This window comes from Malus sylvestris, chromosome 14 (genome assembly GCF_916048215.2).
Source record: "Malus sylvestris chromosome 14, drMalSylv7.2, whole genome shotgun sequence".
NCBI classification, from domain to species: domain Eukaryota; kingdom Viridiplantae; phylum Streptophyta; class Magnoliopsida; order Rosales; family Rosaceae; genus Malus; species Malus sylvestris.
The window spans coordinates 24,170,774-24,195,132 of record NC_062273.1 but is presented as its reverse complement, the minus strand read 5'-3'; the positions used below and the strand labels follow the sequence as shown (position 1 = coordinate 24,195,132).

The window sequence follows — 24,359 nt, the reverse complement described above, 5'->3', positions numbered from 1 at the left end:
TTACATACCTCAGATTCAAGATCTTGAGTTTGCAGTTTCTAAGCTTTGTTTTGCTACTTATGCAAAGGATGAAAAGTTGATTGCTGATTATAATCAAGTGATCCACTTCAAGAGAATCGTCGATAGGCTTAAACCCCAAGTGTTGGAACTTCAAGGCGTACTAAAGATCAACGAAAGTCTGAAGAAGGAAGTGGATGAGCTGCAAAGCATCCATGTTGGTCTACTCGAGAAGGATGAGCAACTGAAAGGTGAAAAGGCTGGGCTTGGGGTTTCGATACCTTCTCTATTTCTCCGGAAGACTTGCTTGATTTTACTTTTGAAGCTTTCATTGGTGAAGTAGTTGGAGAAGTTAGTGTCCAGGCTAGGGCAGCCAAGGGTGAAGCGCCGGATGATACCACTGCTAAGAGTGTCGCGGCTGCTGAAGGTGTGGCGACAGAGTAGTCGTGGGATGTCCAAGCTGCTATAGTCTTCTAGGTAGCCTTTAAGATTTTATTTGTTTTTCCTTGTAGCTCTTGTTTTGCTTGAACTCCTTCGGCCTTTTCTAATTGTTTATAAACATGCTTCATTCGCTTTTCTTCATCTTCACTTCTTTTGTTCATGCCCTAACCTTTAGACTTGATAGACCAGTGGCAGGCATGCTACTTTTTTATAAGCAGACAAGCTCGTGTAGCCTATGTAGCCATAGGTGTTGGTGTAGAACTTTGCAAAGTTGTTAGCCATAGGGTTGGCAGCCGGATGCCTTACTTACAGAAGTAGACAAGTCCGCGTAACCACTAGGCTGTTAACCTTGGCTTTCTCCAATTGCGTAGGTTGCGTAGCAAGTATCATAACACTTTAGGACTTGGTGTAGGTTGTTCCGCGCTTGGCAGAGGTGAAGCTTATCGACTACGTAGCATGTCAGTAGTGGATAAAACTTCGTATATGCGTACTAGCTTGTTTAACCTTTCATAAGAATGTGCGGTTGTATAAGTCTAGCGCGGCTTTACTGCTCGAAGGGCAAGTCGTAGGCAGTCTTCCAGAATCCGTAGGCTACCTTAGTGCACTCAGTAGCAGCTTTAGGGTTCCAGGGCAGCCATCTTAGGGCGTACTGCATAATGTGCCCCCTCCGTCTCTGGGGTCCAGTTCCCCATGGATTAGGTCAAGACACCCAAAATCCTTTAGTTAGCTAAGCCTTGAAAAAAACCATTATGGCTACTTCTAGGAATCTTGGCGCAAGCCATCATGCATCTAGTTATACTAGGGCAGCCAGGCTCATCCATGTCTGGATATTCAGAGTGTAAATTTTATCCTCCCGTCTTGGAGAGCTGACCCATATGGGTGTTTACCCTCTCGCAATGGAGATCAATTAGTTTACCCTCTCGCACTAGAAAGCATGGTTGGTCCATCGGGGGGCGCAATTCCTGCGATGAGTCCCTAAGTAGGGCACAGTCTTCTTTTGACGTGCAAGAGTGATCAGTTGTTGTAAGCATGCAGCCGAGCCAAGTTGTGATTACTTCTGAATTCCTCATTAAAAAAAACGAGTAAAACGAACGAGAACTTAACAGTAAGATAGGAACTGCATAACAACTGGATAGTCCTCGACTTGTGAGGTGGTGCCCGTCGAGCTTCTTGAGTCTTCCGGTTTTGCTGTAGCGGAAGGTCACACATGGTACTTCTTTAGATTGTAGGTCATCCACTGCTTTTCAATCTTTTTGCCGTTTCATGGTGGCGAGGGTGTAATTACTCTTGCCACCTACTCTGCTGATCTTGTACGGATCTTCCTAGATGGGATCCATCTTTTTGAAGCCTTCTCTGTGGGCAGTGATGAAGACTTTTCTTAGGACTAAATATTTGGATGAGAATGCTATGACACTTAGGCTGCTGGCTCCATCTCTATGCTTGGTTTGTCAAGATATTCCACTGGAATATAGCGTTTTGAGTTGGTGATTAAGTGCGGAGCCTAGGCCGGCTAGTACGTCTGCATGGGTGTTGTCTGCCCGGGGAACTTAAGTGAGAGTTTAAGTTTGAAATGCCTCAAGCTGCTTGCGTACTTTCTCTAGGTACTACGTCATCGATATGCAAATGCCAGAAATCTTCATTGAGGGAGCAGGTGCAGCTAAAGTGTGCTTGGCTGCCTTCGAGGAGCTATTGGGTCGCTCTGTTGCATTGTCAAGGCTAGGTGTGAAGGCGCGGTAGGGAGCCTTGGGGCTGGGGGCATGTTACATGTAGCAGGAAATGCTCAATTTCTGGTATTGGGCCACTCTAGAGCTGAATAATGGAGCAAAGGTTGGCTAGGGCCGTGTGATGCGCAGCAGGAGGTAGTGCTCAATTGCCGGTACATGTTGCTTTTATGTAGAATCTTCTGGGGCGATGAGGACAAAACTTGCTTTTGAGTGTTCCTTCCAGTGTTCGTCTACCCTTGGCATGTCTTTTGGGCCTAGTTGTTGTGTTCGTCAGGATTCGGTGGAATAATGCATCATGATGATGACTGTGTGCGTTTGAAGGTAAAACTTGAGCTTTTAGGTTATAACAACTATCGCCGAAGTTAGCTTTTGAATTTCTGATAACATCAATGAGAGATTTTAAACTGTGGAATACAATTGATAGTATCGAGGAGAGCTTTTAAACTGTGGAATACAAGTAGTCGGGCCCCCAGCTCTTCTTGTATGATGGTAGAGCTTATTTTTGCTTCAGATGCGACTACTCGTCAGTCAGACTTTGAATCTCCTTCAGAGTAGTGGGGAACTTCATATTCAAGATCACTTGGATTTGCCTTAAATGGGCATCGACGAACTTCGTCCCAAAATGCATGCTTCTTTGCCAGAGCGAAAGAGTCTGCCAGAGTTAGATCTTCTTTCATTATCAATTTTCCGAACAGTGGGTGGTCTGCTGGAAGTTCTTTTTGGAAGGCTGCTCTAGCTATCGAGTCGTTGCATCCCACTATTTTTGCCTTCTCTACTTTGAACCTCCTCACATAGTCGCGAAGGGACTCCTTTGGGTTTTTTTTTACGTCGAACAAATGGTCAGACTTCTTTTTGATCGAGCGATATGATGAATATTCTTTGGTAAAAACCAAAGAAAGTTCGTAGAAATTTCGGATGGATTGTGGCGGCATAGTGTAGAACCAATCTTGCGTCTCGCCTTGTAGAGTGGTGGCGAATATCTTGCACATGAGATCATCGTTGTTTCGATAAATGATCATTGCGCTTCGGTAGCGCTTTAAGGCCTCTCCGGGTCTTCATCCCTTTTGAAAGATGTGAAATGTGGCATGCTGAACTCATGTGGAGGCTCTGCCTGCTCGATCTCGTCCGTGAAGGGTGACCTGCTTATGTTGGTCATGTTCCGTCGTAGTGCCTCGTCGGTGACCTCGTTGCTTTGGAAATCATGCAATCGCTTGGTCAAGAGTCTCTCTACTTCTTCCTGAATTTGCCTTTGTTGGGGTAGCGGAGCTCTCGGCTGCCCCCAGCCATGACTTGCTGGTCTAGGCTGCTCTTCCATGTGTTTGGCTCGTCTATGCCGCGGATGCAGTGCATGTGGTGTGTTCTTAACAGGCGAGCGAGTTCTTCGCAAGCTGGTCTGTCCGTCATACTGCCTACTCTGATGTGAGGTGGAGGATGCTCCTTGTAGGCTTAGCCGCGAATGGACATTTTGCCCGAAAGGTTGCTCATGTTGACTATCAGAGTGTGACCCCAACCGTGAATGTATGCTCATCTGTGGGCCTAGTCGATAGTGCACGCTCCTCCGCGCACTAAGACGAGAGTATACACTTTCTCGGGGGCCCAATCAATAATGTACACCGCCCGAATGTTCGGCTCGTGGCTGGTCGAGTGGCTGTTTGCTGGGACGCTACTGGAAAGGTTCGTCTGCCCTTGTTCTATTTCGGGATACCTCGTCTGTGGCACGTTGGATCCCGATGCGTTGCAAAAGTTGATTAAAAAAGGTTGTCTGTTGTGCAAGGGCGCTCGTCAACTCTATGACTTGTCGAGACAAGTGTTGTTCACCATTTGGATTGGAAGAGCTTGGAAGGAATGCGCCTCCTTGGGCAGTGGAAGGGTGGTAGACTCCGAGCGCGAGATTTGAGTTTAGAAATGTCAAATCCGTGAAAAGATGTGGTGAGAATGCCCCCCAACTCGATGGTAGGTCCGGATGGTTGAGATAGTCTTGGGGTGACTTAGGATGCTTGGAAAGCCACGAGAGTAAGCTGGGCCACGAGAGCAAGCTGGGCCGTGAGAGTGGGCTGCTCGACGGGAGCAGGCTGGGCCACGGGAGTGGGCTGCTCGACGGAACAAGGCTGGACCATGGGAGTGAGCTGCTCGTCGGGAGCAGGCTGGGTCACGAGAGCAGGCTGCTCGGTAAGAGCAGGCTGGGCCGCGAGAGCAAGCTACTTAGTATGTGATGCATGTGAATGAGAGGCTTGGGCCCGGGCCCGTGCAAACTTGGATGGCATAGCTTGGTCCGTGGTGAAGGCACCATGGACCTCGCCATGGGTGGCTACCGAGGTAGCCACCATGGTGGAAACTTGTGGTGGTGGTGCTGCTTCACTTATTATCGTATTTAGCCTCACGGATCTCCGCAATCCCATTTCTTGAACATTAGAATTTTCACTTGTGGAATTTTCTAAATTTCTAGCCATTATATTTTGCTTATACGTTTTATCAAAGAACCTTTGCAAGTAAAAAATTCTAATAATAAGAACGTATGAAAAATATTCAAATGGACTAGAAAATAAAGAAAAAACCTTTTTGTGCGAAAGTCTTCTACGAGTATGAATTTCAACTCTCAATGAAAGCACCAATTTGTGGATGAAAATTTCTTCCTCCTTGATCTTGGACAAAATTGCACCTACAAAACAAATAACACCTTAGGTCAAGGCCAAGAGCCTCATGCGCCCATGATGAATGGGGGGCTTTGGCCGAAGAATCTCCAATGCCAAAGTTAGAATTTTGAGAGAAAAGTGTTTGAGAGCTTTGGAGAATTTTAGCAAGAGTGAGGACTTAGGTTTTTGGTGAGAATGGGAGCCTATTTATAGGTATAGGGTTCTTGATTTAGGTTGAATTTAGGAGTTATTTGGTGATTCAATTAGCAATTAATATATTAATTAGGTATAAATATATTAATTGGCTAATTATCATAATAAAAGAAAGGGTTAAACTCTGTTTACTACCCTCATGTTTTGTGGTTTTCAACATTTGGTACATCAAGTTTTTTTTGTCCCAGAGTCATACCTAAAGTGTTAATTTTGGGACAGTCTCATACATCCGTTAGTCAAACTGTTAACTCTGCCGTTAACTGATGATGTGGCGCCTATGTGGACAATGACTAGATGCCACGTGTCATTAAGAGTCCACATGAAAATTAAAAATTCAAAAAAATAATTATTTAAATAAAAGTTATAAAAATAAAAAATAAAAAAGCAAACCCAGGTCGTCTTCCCAAATCCCCCGTACCCACCCTCCCACCCGCACCCAGATCTTCCCGTCGACCCGTGCCCCCCCAACCCAAACCTTCTTTCACCACCCCACTCTCGCAGTTGCAAGTGACGCAGAGGGTCGGGACTCCCCCTCTCTCTCTCTCCTGTCGATTCATCTCCTCCCTCTCGAATCGGGATCAATAAAAAAATTGGCAAAGCAAATACCATAAACAAATTTGAGCCTCAAAACTCAAAATTAAGCTTTAATTAACACCCCAATTCCAATTATTTTTTCTTTAGAGGATAATTGGAGCTTAAAAACAAAGTTTTCTGATAAATATTTGAGATATTGTAGAGGAAATTGGAAATTACAAAGGAGGAGGAATTGCAATGGATTGACGTCAGGTGCTTCATGGAGGAGATCGACAACTCGACCCGCTTTGGAAAAGGGACAACGGCAGACACAACGCCCTTCTTTTCTTCACTGAATCTCTCCGACTCCACCTCAGTGCTGCAACTTTTCGGCTCATGAGCTTCTTCAAGCTTTGGATCCATAAGTCCGTACTCCAGATGCCTCGATTTAAGATCCAGGCCCCGATTTCACATCCGACTCCAGCCTCAATCAAAGCACAGCCTGATACGGAACTACGAATGAGAGATGTTGGAGGAGACGGAAGTAGGGTCGATAGAGGAACGACGGTGAGGTTGACAAAGGAACGGGGGTGGGGCTGACGGAGAAGAGAAGTTGGAGGAGGACACAAGGTAAATAGACAATGGAGGACAAGGGGGTGAGCTTCGGCGGAGGACAAAGGAGAGTGGAAGAGAGAAAGGGGGGGGGAACGATCGATGGGGAAGATCTGGGTATGGGTGGGGTGGTGAACGAAAGTTTGGGTTGGGGGGGACACGGGTCGACGGGAAGATCTGGGTGTGGTTGGGAGGGTGGGCACGGGGGGATTGGGGAAGACAACCTGGGTTTGTTTTTATTTTTTATTTTTAACTTTTCTTTAAATAATTATTTTTTTGAAATTTTAATTTCCACGTGAACCCCTTAATGACACGTGGTTTCCAGTCATTGTCCACATATGTACCACATCATCAATTAACGGCAGAGTTAACAGTTTGATTAACGGATGTATGAGACTGTCCCAAAATTAACACTTTAGGTATGACTCTGGGACGAAAAAAACTTGATGTACTAAATGTTGAAAATCACGAAACATGAGGGTAGTAAACAGAGTTTAACCCTAAAAGAAATGTTTTGGGAGGTTTTTGGAAGTTATGGAATGAGGATGGATGAGACAAATTTGAACTTGTTACCTATTTTGGGTACTCCTGATTTGGTTGATGGATGATTCTCCACTGCTCGCGTGTAGGAGACCCGGTATGCCTCGAGGGTAAATTTGTCATCTTCACCTAAAAATCCACGTGTCGCTTTGTGATTATTTTTGGCTCCACAGCAGTGATTTCTCTACGTAGAGAAATCACAACTGGACGTAGGCAAAAGTTCTGCTGAACAAGTATAAGTCTTGTGTGTTTTCTAGTTTTCTCTATTTTTGCTAAGTTTTAGTCTATTGCCGTTGGTTACATTAAAGAATAAGGTCTAGTGGGCAGTTTTTCAACAGTTTGATTTCAGGCAACCCTACTTCATCTTTATACATGGAAATGGTCCTATTTATGTTGTATCACACGTTAGCAAAACCATATACCTAGCTAGCTAGTTGAATTATTTGTTAATTAAACATACTCGTGGCCTATAAATTGGCAGTGTTACACCCCACCTTTACCTTTATGTATAATTCCGTATTTTCCCCAAAAGTTAATGGAGTTATCAATTTAATCCTTCGCTCTTCACCCAATCAGGATCTAAAAGTGGGATTTTCTCCACCCTCAAACTTCCACGTGGCAGCACCCCAGCACTTCCCACTTCTCTCTTTCTTTCCCCCACCCCGTGACCCATTTTTTTCTTCTTCTCTCTCTCTCTCTCTCTTTTAGCTCTATTTCTCTGCACTCACTCCCTTCTCTCTCGCGAAACCCTCACGCTCCCTCTCTTTCACCGTGACCACCCTCACACAACCGCACCACCTGCTCGAAGTGGACAACACCACCACCATCAACCCTCATCAGCTCTTTCTCTTTCTCTCTCTCTCTCCCGTCACTACGAGGACAACGAAACCCAGGAACTCTCCGACAAATTTTCTCATCTTTTCGGCTATGTAAGCCTCGGGTTTTTCTTTATCCGTTTTAGATTGATGCATGGACGAGATTATTGAGTGTTGTACTCGTTGTTGTCAAGGTTTTAAACGAGATCAGCTCGGGAAGCACAAACCATCTCCGGTGAGCCCGTGTGTGTGTCAAGAGGTTTTCCGACCACCATCGGCCGTTTCATAGCGAACCAAAGGTATCAAGTCACTCATCTCACCTTGTGCTTTAGTTTGGTGCTTAGATTGGGGCCTAGGGTCCTTGTTTACAGTCGGCCGGAGCTGGGAAAGCTCCGGCGTTCACCTCCATCAAGCCCAAGCCTTTCAGGCCGTGTTGAAGAACCCAAGGCCTTAGGGCCGTGACACCCAAGCCCAAACCAGGCTTTCAAGCCTCAGGGTCGGGAGGAACTCAGGCCTCAAGCCCGTTAAGTCCAAGCCCCTTTCCTTTTTATTTCCTTTTTATTTTGTTTTGTTTTATTTTTTTTATTTCCTTTTAGTTTTAAAAGGCCTTTGGGCTGTATCTGTTGGGGGCTTGATGCCCAAACCCTAAACCCAATTCCTTAAACCCATTTCCCTAACCTAAAACCCTAAACCCTTAGGGCCTATTTGGCCCAACCCTAATCCTAAACCCAGTCCAACCCTAAGCCCAAACTCGGACTCGTGACCGGTTGACTTTGACCTTGTCAACGGTCAGTGTTGACTTAACTTTGACCGGTCAATGGTCAACGTTGACTTTGATCGTTGACTTTTTGGGTTTTCATCCTAGATCTTTCCTAAGCTAATTTCAACGTCCTGGACCCATTTTTGAAGTCCGTTTTCCCAAATTCAATCATTTGAGTAGAGTTTGACTAAATGTACCCTTTATGTGCATAGGTACTTTTTAGTGGCGTTTCCGTTATTCCTTTTTTGTACGGCTTTGCACCAACGATGTACGGTGAGTGGACCCCTTCTAAAATACATGTTTTAATAGTAGAAATGCATACATGGAAAAACATGATTTAGCAATTATGTTCTATGGAACGCTTTGAGATAACATGCTTACTAAGGCTATTTTGAATTATTACTATTTTTCCTATAACCCGTGTTCTTATAGAATATCTGATGGATGACGATATGATATTTATAACATGTTTAGAACACCTCTTTATAGTATAGATGATGGATGACTTTATACTATGAAGTTGTTTTTCAAATGTATATATGTTCAATAGTTTGGTACTTACCTAGTGATCCCTATTTCGCTACAAGATGAGGGATAGATTTCTGTCCGTCCAGAGCGACGGTTATGGTGTTGGCATAGGGCCTGAAGTGTTTTTCCTCTGCCTATTACCACATAGACGGGGAGCTGGTACGGGGCCTGGGGGTAATTTTCCTCTAACTGTTTTCTCAGAGATGGGGAGCCGGCATGGGGCCTAGGGGTTATCGGACATTCACTAGTGATTATTAGATATACAAGTTATGATTTGAAACATTGCACGACATGCTAGGTTTCGAAAAACCTATTTTTATCATGTTATATGTGTTTTCATAAAATCTGGGGATTAGTACGTTGATAACTATTTTAGTGTCTGTATATACGTATATATATCAACTTGGTCCACTCATGTTTGTTTTGCACCCCCTTCAGGACCTAAGAACGAGGATTACGATCTAAGCTATGAGACATTCCCCTACCAGTGATATCTTGCTATATTCTCTTTGCTTTGGCATCTATTGTAATAGCACTTTTCTATCTTAAATTTTTGCTTGTACTCTGTATTAGACGTACACTTTGAACATATCATGCTTTGTCTTAATATTAAATTATTAGCAGTTGAACTTTAGTAACTCCGCCTATGTACTTACATTGCCGGTCCCAAACCCGGATAAAGGAGGAGGGGGAGGGCGTCAGGTAGTCGACAGCCGGCACTCCATGATCACGTCGAATCCTTATGAAAATGAATTCAGAACAAAATTGCACTAAAGCTAGGGCGTCACCCGTAAGTGGCGCGCTGTGTGGCCCGAGCATAGTGATAAGTGAGCAAGGGTCGCTGTATCTCCATCGGCACCCGGATGCAGTGTTAAATGAGCAAGGGGACCATAGAAACTTCTTTTCGAACGACTCCACTCAAAGTTGTTTGGGAGCATATGCTCCTATCAACTATACACGGGACACACAAAAGAAGTACTTTGATCCTATTAGACGGGGGAGGGTGAAGAAGCTAGGACAGAAGGGTAGAGTTCAAGAGAGCAAAATGCGTTTAGGAACGTGGAATATAGGAACCTTAACGGGAAAATCTATGGAAGTAGTGGAAGTTATGGTGAGGAGAAGGATAAATATTATGTGCCTACAAGAAACTAAGTGGGTTGGTAGTAAGACAAAGGATCTAGAAAACTCAGGGTTTAAACTTTGGTATTCGGGCACAAATAGAACGAGAAACGGTGTTGGCATCATTGTGGACAAGACCTTGACACAAGATGTTGTAGATGTCAAGAGGATAGGAGATAGAATCATGGCAATCAAGATTGTAATAGGACAAGAACTTATCAATGTGATTAGTGCGTACGCACCTCAAGTAGGGTTGGATACGAGTTCGAAGGAGAAATTTTGGGAAGACCTTGGAGACTTGGTGCAAGGAATTGCTCAGACGGAGAAGTTATTTATAGGAGGAGATTTAAATGGACACGTGGGCAGGGAGACAGGCAACTATGGAGGTTTTCATGGTGGCCATGGTTTTGGGGAGAGAAACGAGGATGGGGAAGCTATCTTGGATTTTGCAATGGCATATGATCTCTTCTTAGCCAACACCTTCTTTAAGAAGAGAGAAGAACATGTGATCACCTACAAGAGTGGGTCGTCAAAAACACAAATAGATTTTCTTCTAATGAGGAAAGGGGATCGTATAACTTGTAAGGATTGCAAAGTTATACCAGGAGAGAGCGTGGCTAATCAACATCGCTTGTTGGTGATGGATGTACATATCAAAAGAGTGAGACAAAAGAACAAGACTTGGAAGTGCCCAAGGACTAGATGGTGGAATCTAAAAGAAGAAAAACAAGTCATTTTCAAAGAGAAAGTAATCACCCAGTGTGTGTGGGATAAAGATGGGGAAGCTAGCCAAATGTGGGATTCCATGGCTAGTTGTATCCGAAAAGTAGCAAAAGAGGTATTAGGAGAGTCCAAGGGCTTTGCCCCACACCAAAAGGAATCTTGGTGGTGGAATGAGGAGGTACAAACAAAGGTGAAGGCTAAGAAGGAATGTTGTAAAGCCTTATACAAGGATAGGACTGATGAAAATGGTGAAAGGTATAGAAAAGCGAAGCAAGAGGCGAAGAAAGCTGTGAGAGAAGCTAAGTTAGCGGCTTACGACGATATGTATAAATGACTAGATACCAAAGAAGGAGAGTTAGATATCTATAAACTAGCTAGAGCAAGGGAAAAGAAGACAATGGACCTAAACCAAGTGAGGTGCATCAAGGATGAGGATGGAAAGGTTCTTGCTACAGAGAACGCGGTTAAAGACAGATGGAGAGGTTATTTTCATAATCTTTTCAATGAAGGACATGAAAGGAGTGCTTCTTTAGGGGAGTTGAGTAACTCAGAAGAGTGTAGAAACTACTCTTTTTATCGTCGAATCCGGAAGGAAGAAGTGGGTGTAGGTTTGAAGAAGATGAAGCATAGAAAAGCAATAGGCCCAGACGATATACCAATCGAAGTGTGGAAAGTTTTGGGAGAGACAGGTATAACATGGCTCACTGACCTTTTCAATAGGATTTTGAAAACGAAGAAGATGCCAAATGAGTGGCGAACGAGCACTTTGGTGCTTATCTACAAGAATAAGGGCGACGTACAAAATTGCATGAACTATAGAGGTATTAAGCTAATGAGTCATACAATGAAGCTCTGGGAGAGAGTCATTGAGCATAGATTGAGGCAAGAGACACGGGTTTCGGACAACCAATTCGGGTTCATGCCAGGGCGCTCAACCATGGAGGCAATCTATCTCTTACGAAGATTGATGGAAAGATATAGAGATGGGAACAAGGATTTACACATGGTCTTTATAGATTTGGAGAAAGCGTATGATAGGGTCCCAAGAGACATTCTTTGGAGGATTTTAGAGAAGAAAGGAGTACGAGTAGCATATATCCAAGCTATAAAGGATATGTATGAAGGAGCAAAGACTGCCGTAAGAACTCATGAAGGACAAACTGAAAGCTTTCCCATAACTGTAGGATTACATCAAGGCTCATCCTTAAGTCCTTACCTTTTTGCGTTGGTAATGGATGAGTTAACATGACATATTCAAGATGATATTCCTTGGTGTATGCTTTTCGCAGACGATATAGTGTTGATAGATGAAACTCAGGAAGGGGTAAATGCAAAGCTTAACCTTTGGAGAGAAGAGTTGGAATCTAAAGGTCTTCGCCTAAGCCGATCAAAGACAGAATATATGGAGTGCAAGTTCAGTGCAAATGGAGGCCAAAACGAGTTAGGGGTGAGGATCAGAGATCAAGAAATACCAAAGAGCGACCGTTTTCGTTACCTAGGATCTATCTTGCAAAAGAACGGAGAATTAGATGGAGATCTCAACCATAGAATACAAGCTGGATGGATGAAGTGGAAGAGTGCATCCGGCGTGTTGTGTGACCGCCGTATGCCACTGAAGCTCAAGGGAAAATTTTATAGGACGGCAATAAGGCCGGCGATGCTGTACGGCACAGAATGTTGGGCGGTGAAGCATCAACACGTACACAAAATGGGTGTAGCGGAGATGAGGATGCTTCGTTGGATGTGTGGGCACACGAGAAAGGATAAGATTAGGAATGAGGATATCCGGGGTAAAGTAGGAGTAGCCGAAATTGAAGGAAAGATGAGAGAAAATCGGTTACGGTGGTTTGGACATGTGCAAAGAAGGCCTACTGACGCTCCGATTAGAAGATGCGACTATGGGACAGAGGTTCAGGGCCGAAGGGGTAGAGGAAGACCTAGGAAAACTTTGGAAAAGACTCTAAGAAAAGACTTAGAGTACTTGGATCTAACGAAGGACATGACACAGGACCGAGCACAATGGCGTTCTAAGATTCATATAGCCGATCCCACTCAGTGACTTGGATTTTCCAAGTCTCCAACCGAGAAGTTTTCCTCACTCAGGAAATTAAGGGAACACTACCTAAACCTACATGCTCCACTCACAAAGCTTCAACAAAAAAAAATTCAAAGAACTTAGCGAAGAAGGCTTTGGTGTATTTAACACAATACGTTGAAATGAAGGAGAGCTTATTTATTGATATCCCCGATAAGCTACAAATATGTACATATACATAAGTCAAAATAAACAAACAAGAGGGAGCCTTCACAAAGGTTGCTTAGGAGAAGTCTCAGCAGTCGGTAGAGCCCCAGAAAGAGAAGGCACCGGAGGGGGATCATTTGGAGCCTCAGTACTGGACAGAACCCTAGAAGGAGGAGGCATCAGAGGTTGATCATTTGGAGCTTCATTACGCGGTACAGCCCCAGAAGATGAAGGCAATAAATGCCTTTGGAATAAACCCACAAATCTCTGATGATCAAGTAAAACCTGACCATCAGATTCCTTCATCTGGTCAAGCTTCCTCTTCATGTTTGTAGCATAGTCATGTGCGAGCCGGTGCAACTGTTTATTCTCATGCTTGAGCCCTCTAATCTCCTGTTTGAGACTCATCACTTCAGCCGCTAATGATTCAACTTGGCGGGTTCGAGCAAATAGGCGTTGGGCCATATTAGACACAGAACCTGCACACTGAACACTGAGAGCCAGAGAATCCTTAACAGCTAACTCATCAGACCGTTTGGAAAGTAGTCTGTTATCTTTGGGAGTGAGAAGGTTCCTGGCCACCACCGCAGCGGTCATATCATTCTTTATCACGGAATCCCCAACGGTAAGAGGACCAGTAGGGGAAACGAAGGATGGACGCCATATGTTGTCAGGAGAAAGCGGGGCTGCCTCTTCAACAAGGTTCAAGTCAAAACGACGGTCGGAGGGGCCAGACATTTTCAAAGATGTTGAAGAGAGAAGAGGTCGAACAAATCAAGATCTTAGAACTGCAAGAATGGAGCTTCTACTGGTGGAGATTCAAATGTGCTTTGGAACTTAATGTCAGCCTCTATAAAAATCTGCACTCGACGGAGCTTCAGAAATCGAAGAGGCGTTTGCTTTCTCAAAAGCAAGGCTGCTCAGATACCACGAGGGTCGATCTCAGAAATCGAAGAGGCGTTTGCTTTCTCAAAAGCTGGGCTGCGCAAAGACCACGAAGGCCGATCTCAGAAATCGAAGAGGCGCTTGCTTTCTCAAAAGCTGGGCTGCTCAGAGACCACGAGGGCCGATCTCAGAAATCGAATAGGCACCTACTTTTCCAGCCTTGTCAGCACCTGTCACACGCACACTCAGCTTTGCGGAAATTATGGGCATTCGGTCGAAGACTTCTGGTGAAGTAGAAAGCACATGAGTCTTACTGTTCAATCACCCACTTCCCACACGCAACAGTAGCTCATGGGTACCACAGATAACTTTGCCAAAGTTCTCTGCCAAAGTTGAACACGTGAAGCTTGCAGCTCCCACTACATCGCTCTGACCAAGAAGGGTAAAAGAATAGCAAAGAAACAACACTAACAAAGTTTAGACACATAAATTTTGAAGGTCTAGCTACCATATTATTACCCACAAGGGTAAAGGAACAGTATCACCACTGGATAATTGGAAAGTCCCTGTGTGTCAACCTCTGTGCTTCGTGGCAAGGTAGACTAGCAAACATGCCCAACCTTTAATCACATTCAAGAAAACACTCCCAACAAGATTGCTTGCTCCAAAATCGAAGAGGCACCGTCCTCCGAATCTCGAGAGCCAGACTCCCAACATGCCTACTTTCTAAAAAATCGAAGAGGGTAAAGGAACAGTACCATTGCTGGATAATTGGAAAGTCCCTGTGTGTCAACCTCTGTGCTTCGTGGCAAGGTAGACTAGCAAACATGCCCAACCTTCACTCACATTCGAGAAAACACTCCCAACAAGATTGCTTGCTCCAAAATCGAAGAGGCACCGCCCTCCGAATCTCGAGAGCCAGACTCCCAACATGATTACTTTTCCAAAAATCGAAGAGCCACCGCTCTCCGAATCTCGAGAGCCAGACCCCCAGCATGATTGCTTTCTCAAAAATCGAAGAGGCATCGTTCTCCGAATCTCGAGAGCCAGATCCCCGATAGGATTGCTTGTTCGAAAACCGAAGAGGCAACACTTTCCCAACTTCAAGAGCCGGATCTCCTTGGATAAAGCTGTCTGTAATCTTCACACGCAACATCAGCTTTCCAGATACCACAAACCACTTTTTCAAAGTGCTCTGACAACGTTAAAACATGTGAAGCTGGCAGCTCCCACTACTGTGCTATGACCAAGTAGGGTAAAGGAATAGCATTACTACTTGTTGTTAAGGAGACTCCTATATATGTCGACCTCCATCTCCAACGGACAGGCAGACTTGCAAAAATGCTCAATCCTTCCTCATATCTGAGAGGGCACTCCCAACGAAGCCTTTCGAAATATTCAGCTTTCTTTCCCCGCGATAATACCTCTGCAAACAAGTTATACTAGAGCAAGAATATCTCATATCATCAGGGTTAAAAGCAAGAGTATCCCATATCATGCTTTTTCCCTGTCTTTTCCTTTGACCTTGTTCTTACCTGCAAGACAAGGAGAAAGAGAGCACTCAGTCAGTACTTGGAATCAAGCTTCCAGCCAGGAACTGACTGCCTGGAACCCCTTACCTGATTACTTACCTGACATTGCTCTCGAGTACTCATCTTCAACATCTTATGCCTCCAGGGAAGATACCGCATCTGCCTGAGGAACAGATAGGGCAAGGGAGAAAGATACAAGGAAGCATGTGGAGACAAGCGTAACAGCACAAGTGCCGATACATCCATTACTCTGTCAAAGCAAAAGTATCCCATATCAGCAGGGTCGAACGTACTCTAGATTTGATGGACTTGTTTTGACCCTCAAATTCTTCAGTCGGCCTTATACTCTGGAGGAAACCAGAAAACCCTCCAGCTCAGTTCAAGAATAAGCATGTGGAAAGTTACTTCTTCAAAAGCAAAAGTATCCCATATCATCTCTTCTCATTTTCTTCTCTTTATCCTTCATGCTGCCTGCAAGATAGGGAGACTGTGAACAATCAACCGGAGCTATGATTGCTTACCTTGTCTGTCACCTCTTTCAGCATATCCCCTAGCTCGACGACTTGGGGGACTCCTACTACATGGTTTGTATCGCGCTTGACCAAGCCTGAAACTACAAGTAAGCTTCAAGTGAAATTGATACATTACCTTGTGCATCTCCACCAGTTAAAGATACCACCCCTGGATGGAGGAAGAGTACTTCAAGAGAAGATGCCCCATCTACCTATGAGACAGATAAGGCACGTCAAGACGATACCACACTCCGATACTTAGAAGTTTCGTGATTACGAGATCATTCTCCCACAATATTTCCTAATGTCATTTGTACTAAATCATTCACTTGTACTCACTAAAGGAGAGCTTGAACCTATGTACTTGTGTAAACCCTTCACAATTAATGAGAACTCCTCTATTCCGTGGACGTAGCCAATCTGGGTGAACCACGTACATCTTGTGTTCGCTTTCCTATCTCTATCCATTTATATACTTATCCATACTAATGACAGGAGCAATCTAGCGAAGATCACAAAAAGCGACCGTTTTCGCTACCTAAGATTTATCGTGCAAGAGAACGGAGAATTAGATGGAGATCTCAACCATAGAATACAAGCTGGATGGATGAAGTGTAAGAGTGCATCCGGCGTGTTGTGTGACCGTCATAGGTCACTGAAGCTCAAGGGAAAATTTTATAGGACGGCAATAAGGCCAGCGATGTTGTATGACACAGAATATTGGGCGGTGAAGCATCAACACGTACAAAAAATGGGTGTGGCGGAGATGAGGATGCTTCGTGGGATGTGTGGGCACACGAGAAAGGATAAGATTGGGAATGAGGATATCCGAGGTAAAGGAGGAGTAGCCGAAATTGAAGGAAAAATGAGAGAAAATCGGTTCCGGTGATTTGGACATGTGCAAAGAAGGCCTACTGACGCTCCGGTTCGAAGATGTCACTACTGGACAGAGGTTCAGGGCCGAAGGGGTAGAGGAAGACCTAGGAAAACTTTGGAAGAGACTCTAAGAAAAGACTTAGAGTACTTGGATCTAACGGAGGACATGACACAAAACCGAGCGCAATGGCGTTCTAGGATTCATATAGCCGACCCCACTTAGTGGGAAAAGGCTTTGTTGTTATTGTTGTTGTTGAGCAGTTGAACTTTAGTGTTGTGTTATTCGTCCCTATTGCATGATTAGTCCCAATTTATATGCATGTTTAGCATGTTCCTCAGCAATTGCTTAAATTAAATAGCTTTCGTCGCCCTTCGGATATAGGCCAGCACGTGACCATCCCGATGTCCCTAGGACATCGGGATCGGGGCGTGTCAGGCAGGCCATGCCAGAGGGAGAGAAGATGATCATGAGGGCAACTTCAGCATCGTAGAGGATAGAGAGGTCAAAAGCCTTCTTCAAAAGTCCATTTATGCGTTTGCAGAAGGTAACCTCTTTAAGTCTCACAAAAAAATAAAACCATCCTATTTTTTCACTACATAAACAACAAATTACAAATTTAACACTTGCAATGGTATACGAAACCAACCGTAAACGAAAAAGAGAATGTTGACAAAATAACCCAGATGAAGGCAGCTTTGGAGAGTTTAGAATCCAAGTATGGTATCAACAGCCAAGATATGTTCCATGTAATATCCTTTTATAGATCCCAAAACAAATACAATCTGCACAATCAAGTTTCTTGTTATAGCCAAAAGAGAATAATAGTCTGCAATGTAGTGCATCTCAAACATTAAATGAATAATTCAGATAAAATGAAATCACAAAAGAACCCATAAATTTAAAGGAAAAATCTTTATAACTTAGCATCCTGACCGCTTTGGATCCAAAACTTTTAGCACAGAGAGTGCATTGTAATTTATCTCAGGTAAAACCCTAAACCTATCAAGGCAGCGTCTGTGATTTTTCTGTACTGAGTTATGATAAATAATAAAATCTAGCTATGAAGTTTCACATTTATGTGTCTCTGTGTTACATTCTTCTTCTTGCTACTTCTTTTTTTTTGGAATTATGTGTTGGTTGTTGCCCGAATAGAAATTTCAATTGGTTAAGAGGGCTGGAAATAATATTTTCCAAGCAAGAAAACAGAGGTAAATAAATAAAATGTCGATCGAGTGCAAGTTGTCTCCTAAGGAATTCTTAATCCAATGTAATTGGCTTCAAAATTCTTGATTCTGTTCAGATAAATTTTTGGTTATTGTTTCTCTTTCATGCAAGCATACATCAGTAAAGGAAGCCAGAGATTTTTACCTTTTACCTTTTACCTTGGGTCTGAGATCCTCAAGCCATGCGCTCTCCAAACGGTTCCAGAAAACAAAAAGCACCGTTTCCTGAAAAAGCACCAATATTCAGACATTTGCACAACTAATGGTGGACTAATTGAGTTCCCAACCTATAAGGATGCTAACTTCATCATATAGCACTACAGTTAAAACACATTTCTTTCTGAAATTAAATTAAGAAAAAATTTGACATTCACATGCCACAACAATTACACTGTTACATGAAGTAATCTTACTATCGCAGCCAAATTGACTTAAACATGCAACAGTCCTTTCGAAAACAAAATTCAACCCATTAATCATATACTCATTTAAGACTCTACAAACAAATTACAGAGTTTCAATAATTTTCTGAAAACAACAAACCCAACAAATAAATATAAAAAATAAAAGTAACTAAGTTCCCAATAGTATAATCCATCAGAAAAATACAAACTTGCACATGTTTAAGGACCATGAGAAAGAAGCAGGGTAGTTCCAGTAAAATGAAAGCAAAGACCACAAAAGTAGGAAAATGAAGATGCAAAAAATGCAGAAAACCACCAAATACACAGGCAATTTGGTTTGTCCAGAACCAAGAATAAGGCATACTTTTCCACAGTTGTACAAATTTGGATTAAATCGAAGGCCACCAGAGTGGTAGTAGACATTCCGCATAACGGAGTTCCCAGTTAGGCCAAAGATGTAAACATATATAAATCAATTCTAGGCGTTCAAAATTATCACATACTGGTGGTACATTGGGATAGCCACTGGGGAAACAAACATCAAAGAAGAAGAGACCATCATGGTAAGGAGTACCCTCCGCCACAATAATTACAGCTCTCACACAATCCATTCTTGTCTCATAAGCTCTAACAAATATTGTATCCGTGGATGTCAATGAAAAAGGGGTAAGCACATCTAAGTTTCTATAGTACAAACACCAATCCAACAACTATATTCCATATATTCTCAACTCCAACTTTCAGTACAAAACCAAATTAATTACAGCAGTCAGTATCATGAAATAGTCAGTGCAAAATATTTGATAAAAATGAATAGGCTAAGTATGGGAAAACTTCACTACAATTAATTCAAAACAGTTATTTAAAAGGAAATTCAAAATAAAAAACGGAAGAACTTGCCTGGCAAATCTTTCTCCAGGATCTTCCACTCTTCCTGAATTCTCCTTGCCAAAGACAGAATCGTCAGAGCTTGGGAACCGAATCCGTCGTTCGGAACTGTCGCGGAAGTGACCGACGATCAGGACCACATCATCTTCAACCGGCTGCGGGTGAAGCAAGGTTGAGATAAACAACAAAGAACCACAAAGATTTGATCTTTATTAATTTAGTGAAAACCCCAATTCATATAAAACAACAGTTTCCACCAGAATATTCATTTCAACAGCAAGCACAGAAATTACATATAAAAGAAATTAAAATTTTGAAGAAACAGAGGTAAGAACAATACCAAATCCGGGCCCACCAGGTCCTACGCTGCCACTGCAGTGTAATCTGCTTCTCTGAGACCCATTTGTTCCATAAAATCCGAAGCTTTTGAGCTTCAAGAAACCCATAGCCCCCAGCTGGTCCAATCCACAAAAAAATCATAAAGCAAGCAAAAAATTAAAGAAATCTCATACCTTCCATAAAAATCAAAGCGAAAACCAGAGAAGCTACATTCGTGAGGATAGGAAGAGATTGATACCTTACCGGACGTTGGGGGTAGCCCAAGTTGACCGAAATCGACGAAACCTTGCTCGATTTCATTGTTGTATGGCAAACTTATGACGAATTGAAGCTTGATAAGAAGAAGCGGAGCAACTGCGAGAGAGAGAGAGAGAGAGAGAGAGAGAGAGAGAGAGAGAGAGAGAGAGAGAAAGGGAGAATTCGAGAGCTATGTTGCAGTTGCCATCGCAGTGTGAAGCCACTAAAGTCGAAGGAATTGATTCGCAGTATGAAGGGAGTCGAGATGAGTGTTGAGGAGCTGGGGCCGACTAATTTGCAGAGCTTCTGTGTGAAAGGAAATGATTTGCAAATCCCTGAAATCGCTTTCTCTCCCTCGCTCTGTTTTCGTCTCTCTCTCCCTCGCTCTCTCTATGGGATGGGCAACGGTTATGTAACGGTTGTGGCAGAGAGCTAACCACGGTTATTTAGTTATAACCGTTTATCGTTGAGTCCTTGCATAAATAGTTATATCTATACCTCTAATCGTTTATAAACGGTTAATTATACCTATAAATGTGTACTCATTTAACCATAAACGTGTACTCATTTAACCACAACCGTTTACCCGTTTACCGGTTTTTGAACCCGTATATCCTTTTTTTTACCCATTTACCTTTTTTTTCACCCGTTTATATGTTTTTTTTTTAACAACTTGAAAATTACAAAGGAAAAATTCGTCATAATTTTCGTTTTCTGACAATTAAACATCTTTATAGGTACATTTTAGCATGCATTTCCCTATTTTAATCATTTAAGTCCTCGTACAATTCCAATAATTGAAATAATAGTTTATGAATGATATTTTTCTACTGCACCCACTGTTCTAAAAATCGGCCTAGGCGGCGCCTAGGCGTTGGGCGGTGGAGCCCCACCCCAATTTTGGGCAAGGCGTTTGAAAAAATCAGCTGGAAGCTAGGCGGCCCTAGGCGGCTCCTAGGCAAAGAGCTAGGCGGTTTTTTTTTAATATATTTTTTATTAATTGTGTGATTTTTTCTTTTTTGGTTTCATGGTGGTATAGTTATGGAAATGGTGTATCTAATTTGCAAATGATGGATTTACTACAAGTTCATCCAATAGTGAAACGAATTGAAGCATTTTTAGGGGATACATACAAAGAAAAGAAATAAACTAGATACAATAAGGTTAAATAATTTAGTCTATGTCTAATCCAATACAAGGATCATGAACAAGAAGAATTTAGTTTATCATCCAAATCCTCCTCATTATGATTATATGCTTACTGTTTTTTAAATATTGAACTTTTTGGATGTATATAATTCCTGTATTCTTCTACTTCTATTTTTGCATTTTATCATTCTTTTATTATACATACAAGTATAATTTTTTATTGGTGTAAAAAGACACTTATTTACAACATATATAATAAATTTACATAAATCCGCCTAGATCACCTAGGCGCCCGCCTAGCTGCCTAGGCGCTAGGCCCCTGCCCACCGCCCGACTAGCGCCTAGCGATTTTTAGAACCTTGGCTACACTCAAGCAAGTCTTTAATTATAATCCATATGCTTACAAAATAAAGCTTCTAAAAACAAAAGGTAGTCATTATCTTGAATACTAGATGATTCAAAGCTCCAAAATATTCCGAAACTAAACACTTTCGAACACTAATGCTTTAGCACGTTCAATCACAAAGTCTCATCGACTCGTTGTCACCAAAAGAGGCCTACAAAACAAAATGTATAAATTGAATTAGTATCCCATCTTATAAGCATTCATAAACAAATAAATCAATAATTAATCAGATAAGTATGAAATCAGAAGGGTAAAACGCACCTTGAGGGCCGAGGAGAGAGAGATGAGAGAGAGGGCGGCAGAGATGAGAGAGAGGGCGGCGAGGAGAGATAGATAAGCGGTTGAGATGAGAGAGAGGGCAGCCATGAAGGAGAGATGAGCGGGGGACGAGACATTTGAGACTTTAAGCCTGGTGGAAATATTTAAAATTTAGGGTTTTTAATTTTTTTTTTAATTTTTACATATATTAAATTAAATGGGTAAATGGATATCCGTTATAATTGCAGGTAATACCCATAACCGATGGATACCGTTATAACCAAGGGTAATACCCATAACGCCCTTTTAAATTTTACGGATAAACGGTTATACCCATAATCATTTATTCATCTAAACGGTTACCCAAAACCGTAACCGTGAACTTTAAATGGACAGGTAACCGCGGTTACACAAACCCATGGATATTTTGCCCATCCCTATCTCTATCTCTATCTCAAAGATAGCATGGCCTCTTGTCTGCCTTACAATCCCCTCACCATCAATCCCAATCAGTCCCAACAATTAAGATGACAAAAGTACCCTCCAAACTTTTAATCCAGGTCGTCCGATCTTAACCCTAGATGGGCATTCCCATCATTTGAACACCCAAAGGGCCGGTCTCATCAACAATTAAGGTAACGCAGCAAACATAGCCCAAATGAACTAACCCAACCGCCAAAGCAATGGCAGAGAGACTCAGTGGCACTTTTGTAAATAAAGTGAAGTCAGGCTAGTGGTAGTCTCGTAAATAAAGTGAAATTCGGACCCAAACACTGCACATTTGTACAGTGCAATTTCTCCTCCTACTTTAGACTAAAGTAATGTGGTCAAGAAAATCAATGAAAGCTACAACCTACACATTTACAAGGCTGTGATAACATACGCACTCTACCACCTTTACTTTATTCGAACAACAAACACAGACAATTTCTGTAAGTTTCCTAGTAGAGATACAGGAAGAAGAATAAGATACTAAGATATCTCCTACAAATGCTAGACTAAATGAAACCTCTGACTTTTTACAACCTTTTTCCTTCACGCTTGTGACCATTTTCCTATTCCTAATATACAAATGGTCCTCTGCCCGGGAATTCAGTTTGCAATATCTGTTACTGAGATTGCATCGGCCAATATCGTGCACAAGTTCAATTGGGCATTGCCCGGTGGAGCAAGCGGGCAGGGTTTAGACATGACTGAATCCAGTGTATCCTCTCAAAGCTATAGCTATTCCATATTCATAATTGTCTATGTAAGTGTAATGGCCTTCGTATTTCATGTCTAAGGCTCTAAGCCTACTACCGTTGCCTATCATGTTAGCGTTGTCTTTTGCTATTGCCAAAATAACATAGCACAACATGCAGTGCTAAATATTATGGATGTGAATGTAAGTTTCTTGAATTGGTTTTTTTTCGGAATTTTATGTGTTTTGCTTTGGGAATTTTAACTCAGGGTATTTCCTAGAAGGGTTTGTTATCCATGGCCCGCGCATTTTGCCGAAAAGTCAAGTTTAATCATATGTTCATGAGAACATGACAACAGGAAAATGACAGCTTTGTTATCTCATGGATTGGAGTAGAGTGGGGAAGGTAATCTAGGTAGGGATCGTAGGGTTAGGTTTTGAGTGCAGATGATTGCGCGGTACCTGCAGTAACAATAATGGTATACCTTTTTTAAATTTTAGAGGGTAAAACTCAAAACCAAAGCCAGCAGAACCGCCTAGCTCTTGGTCGATTGGTATTTCTCTTCCCAACGTTGGAAGAAGTCCCCAGTTGGAATCTCTAATACCCCGTAGATTGAAAAGCAAAACAATAAAAGAAACACTAAAGAGGGGGAAATGTTGAGGAAAAACTTAGAGTACACAACTCTAACAAAAGCATTGTAGAGACAACACAAGTAAACAAATTACTTGTATTACACACACAAAATATTACAACACTTACAAGGACACAACTTTAGAAGCAATGACACTCACTCACTTTCTAGAGACACACTCTAGATCACTCACACTCCTACAAGACTACTCTTGCTTCTCACTCTCACTTGGTTGCCTACTTGCTTGATTACTTCTTAATTGTTGATTGCTTTCACAACATCACACACCTATTTATAGGTGGTGTTTTGCCGAATCCAATTCCCCACCGACATGGGCATATCATAATAGCCATACATTTGAGATGGTTCTAGGCTTTTCTACATACAAACCATTTTTCTAGATTTTCTTAAGCCTAAGGCGGTGGACTTAGGCTTTTCCAACTTGCTACCTTCTTTGCTAGAGTTTTCTAGCATTTTCTCATTCATGATTCCAAATGGGCTGGACCTTAATTATTGGGCTGGTGTTGTACTTTCAACACTCCCCCTCAACACCAGCTCATTCTTTTCTCCATGCTGAGTTGACGACGAAACTTTTCAAACCTGCAGGTACTCAAACCTTTAGTGAACAAGTCTGCAATTTGATCATCTGTATTGATCTGTCTCATCTTAATCTCTTCTTGCAAGACCTTCTCTCTAATGAAATGGTAGTGTACCTCCACATGCTTAGTTCTTGCATGAAATACTGGAATTTCCGCCAAGCAAATTGCTAATTGGTTATCACAGTACAATAAAACAAACCTAATAATTACAACATGAAAAAAAAGTGGAGAATTTACATACAAAATGGTAAGTTAATATCAACAACAAGAACAACCCACATTATAAAAATTACAATAAACCCAACAACTAGAACATGAAAAAGGTGGAGAATTTACATACAAAATGGTAACTTCTATAAAAGGGTGTTGATAGAGTTG

The 24,359-nt window shown here is 42.3% G+C and overlaps 3 long non-coding RNA genes across 3 annotated transcripts in view; all 3 read right to left on the bottom strand.

Moving 5' to 3' along the window:
- Positions 1-19,194: 19,194 nt before the first annotated feature.
- On the bottom strand, positions 19,195-20,259 carry LOC126600953 (uncharacterized). The gene is made up of 3 exons (XR_007615632.1): positions 19,759-20,259; positions 19,522-19,636; positions 19,195-19,336 (listed from the first exon to the last, which is right to left on the bottom strand). It is a non-coding gene; the product is annotated as an uncharacterized LOC126600953 (long non-coding RNA).
- A 472-nt stretch (positions 20,260-20,731) lies between these two features.
- LOC126600959 (uncharacterized) lies at positions 20,732-22,693 on the bottom strand. The gene is made up of 2 exons (XR_007615644.1): positions 21,574-22,693; positions 20,732-21,463 (listed from the first exon to the last, which is right to left on the bottom strand). It is a non-coding gene; the product is annotated as an uncharacterized LOC126600959 (long non-coding RNA).
- Positions 22,694-23,405: 712 nt separating this feature from the next.
- Positions 23,406-24,359, bottom strand: part of LOC126600960 (uncharacterized) — a 66,206-nt gene continuing 65,252 nt past the window's right edge. Inside the window, exon 2 of the long non-coding RNA XR_007615645.1 lies at positions 23,406-23,926. This is a non-coding gene — a long non-coding RNA (uncharacterized LOC126600960). The remainder of the gene's footprint in view (positions 23,927-24,359) is intronic.